Source organism: Mirounga leonina, unplaced genomic scaffold (assembly GCF_011800145.1).
Source record: "Mirounga leonina isolate KUSES-001 unplaced genomic scaffold, KU_Mleo_1.0 Mir_151, whole genome shotgun sequence".
Classification (NCBI taxonomy): domain Eukaryota; kingdom Metazoa; phylum Chordata; class Mammalia; order Carnivora; family Phocidae; genus Mirounga; species Mirounga leonina.
In genome coordinates, this window is record NW_023270377.1 from 1,096,571 (window position 1) to 1,099,577 (window position 3,007).

Below are 3,007 nucleotides of genomic sequence, written 5' to 3' on the forward strand. Positions count from 1 at the left end.
CGGCCGGGGAGCGCGCGGGCCGCGGCGGGGTCCCCGAGGGCGGGCCCCCCACGCCCAGCGCCCGGGGCGGCGGCACCACCTGTGGGGGCGGGGGGCGGGGGTGCTGAGGCAGGGCTTCCCCCGCCGGACGTGACATCACGCCTTCCGCGCGCCTATCAGGGGCTTCCCCGCCCCCAGCCGAACTCGGCATCCCTCCCTTCTCCGCCTCCCTCGCTCCCGCCCTGCCTCCCTGCACCCTGGCAGCGCGCCCCGCGCCTCCGCTCCCGCAGCGCCTCCGTCCCCTTTGCGCGCCGCCCCCACTCCTCGCCTGCACCCCTTTACCAGCCCCTCGCCCCCTACGTCCACTTCAGTCGCCTCTCCCACGGCTCCAGCGCACACCTGAGGTTTATGTGGGGGCGGATGGGGGGCTGTACGCTGGAAACTCGCTGGGAGACTAGACCCCACCTTTCTCAGCCCTGTAGAGAGGCAACGGACGACTTAGTTATTGGAGATTGTCAGCCGGTTTTTGGTCCCTCCGCGTGGGTCCTGGAGAAGCAAATGTGACCGAGGCAGAACGTCTCTATTGGCTTGGGTCGCTGGGCGGTGGCAGGTGGCCTCTTGGGGCCAACAACAGGTCAGGTAGCCTGGGGGATGAGGAGAGGGTGCAGGCCAGAGAGCTTGACGGGAGAGCTCCCGGTGAGGCTGGTGGGGCACCGTGCACGATGGTGCAGTGAGTGGGCAGGCAGCGCCCTTAGCTGCAGAGGGGAGTGGGGATGGGGGGGGGTTGTGGGAAGGGAGGTAAGAAGCGAGGGCACCGGTGTGTGGAGGGCTTCTCCGTTTCTTTCTTCCCCAGCTGCTGCGCCCCTCCCCTGGCCTCCTGCTCTCCCCACTGCCATGTGGGCAAAGGCCTCAGAGACCACCAGGCCACCAGGTCATGAACCCAGATGCCTAACTGGCAGAAATGGGAGGAAAGCAAATAAGTCGACACCCTTGGGGGTGCCCCCGCAGGAGGACACTGAGATGACCACCACGTGGCACCGAGGGCCTGGACCTCAGAACTCCCTGCAGGAAGCAGCCCCCTAGGGCGCTGCCCATACCTCCCAACCCCTGCCTGCAGGCACACCAGCCCTGTGGGCTGTGGGGTGGGGGGCGCTCCATCTCTCCCCTGCCTCCCTGAGCAATTGACTCAGCAACCCCAGAAGGGGCCCGGGGTCTCCTGCCCTGCTCCCTTCACCCAGAGACACTGAGTCATTGTATGGAGGGAGGTTGTGGGGACCCAGCCCAAGTGCCAGACCTCCTGCCCTCCCCATGCACTTGCTTCCTCATCATGTTGGTGACTCACAGAGCCCCCCCGCCCCTCCCCCCGTACAGTGCACACACACAAGCCTACTCCTTCTTGCCCACGCCTGGCACAGCCGCCTGGCCACCTCCCCCCACCACACCACATGCCTGCCTGGCTCAGGCCACCCCTGGGAGGGTTAGGAGCACTGGCCCAGGCCCTGTCTGTAGGAGCTCACCTCTGGCCACGGCCACGTGCTTCCAGGTCAGGCAGGAGCCTGGACTGGGGCTTAAACCTGCCTGAGGGTCTTTCTGTCTTGTTATGGTGATCACTGTTGCCATCTCTTAATCCAGCCAGATTGGGAAATTCCTCAGGGTGGGGTCGGTGTCCAGTGCATTTCCGGGTCTTCAGACAGCAGCGTGGCCAGAATGTCCATGGGCCACGCTTACGTGGCAGGTTTCCAGGATGGCCCTGCTGGGGCACCTCCTAGGTGTAGCATGGCCCCATCCCCCAGAGAAAGCCTTCCCGCTCCCTGCGAGGTCGCTGCAGTAGCCCTCCAGGCAAGGAGAAGAGCTGTGAGGAGAGCCTCTCCGTGGGGCTGGCACATGGCCGGGGGGTGGTCAGCAAGTGGGGTGGTCCTCCTGGCTCTGCTGGGGCTGCACCTGCCAGAAAGCCTTGATGACAAGGAGCAGGGAGGCCAAGCACAGGGGGGTGGTAGTGGCCGCGTGGCCGCTAGGCAGTCACCGCGGGACGTGGCTCTGCTGAAGGCTGCCAGATGTGGGGACGGGGGCTGCGGGGGCATATGGGGAGGAGGTGCTGCCCGCGCCGCAGAATCCCTTGCCGTCTTCTCTCTGGTTGTCTGGCCCACGGAGCCTTCCTTGCCCCCTCCACCCAAGGGGCGTCCTGAGGTTTTACAGAGGTGAGCTCTGGGACTGTGGGAGGCTGAGAGCTCCATCTCGGGCCACGAGCCCCCTGAGCAGCTGCCCCAAGTGCCAGCCCGGCCCTCCTGTTCCCAAGACCCGGGCTGCCTTGGGCGGCCGCCCTGCACATTTGATTTCGTGCCGGTCTAGGACAGCCCAGGACGAGGGACGCCCGTTGGCCAGGCCAGGGCACAGCTTGGCGCAAGCAGCTGGGGGCACCGGGACCAGGGCTGGGTCACACTGGGGAGGGAGCACCTGAGCCCTACAGGTCTGTGTCACCCTGTTCGCCAGCCCCGCATGCCGTCACCCGCGGCCTCCGTCAGCTGGGCAGGAGCCGCTGTGGGAATTGGGTGGGTTCACCGGGGGAGCCCTGGGGGTGGGGGTGAGGGGCTGACAGAGCCCTCCCTGTGTGTGCGCCTTGCCCCAGCCACGGGGATGGGACCACCCTTCCTGCTTGGGGTGCCGGCCTGTCCACCGTGTGGGCGCACACGTACGGCAGCGCCGTGGAAGGTGCGAGCGCGCTGGTTGTTTGCACACTCATAAAAACAGAAAATGCCCGGGTTCCTTGAGCCAGTGGCATGTGCCCTGCTGCTGACACCAAACGAGGAGCTGGGAAGCAAGGGGCCATTTAGAGTCATGTCAGAGGAGGTGTGCAGGCTCCCCCACATTTCCTCTTCTGGAGGAGCAGCCTGAGTCCTGGAGGGTCCATGCCACGGCTCAGGGTCCCTCTGCCCTCCGCTTCCTGCTCTGCCCAGGAGGAGTCTGGGCACATGGGGCGCACTGCTCAGAGGGGGGCCGAGCTCGGACCTCAGGCTGTGGCCCGTTGGTG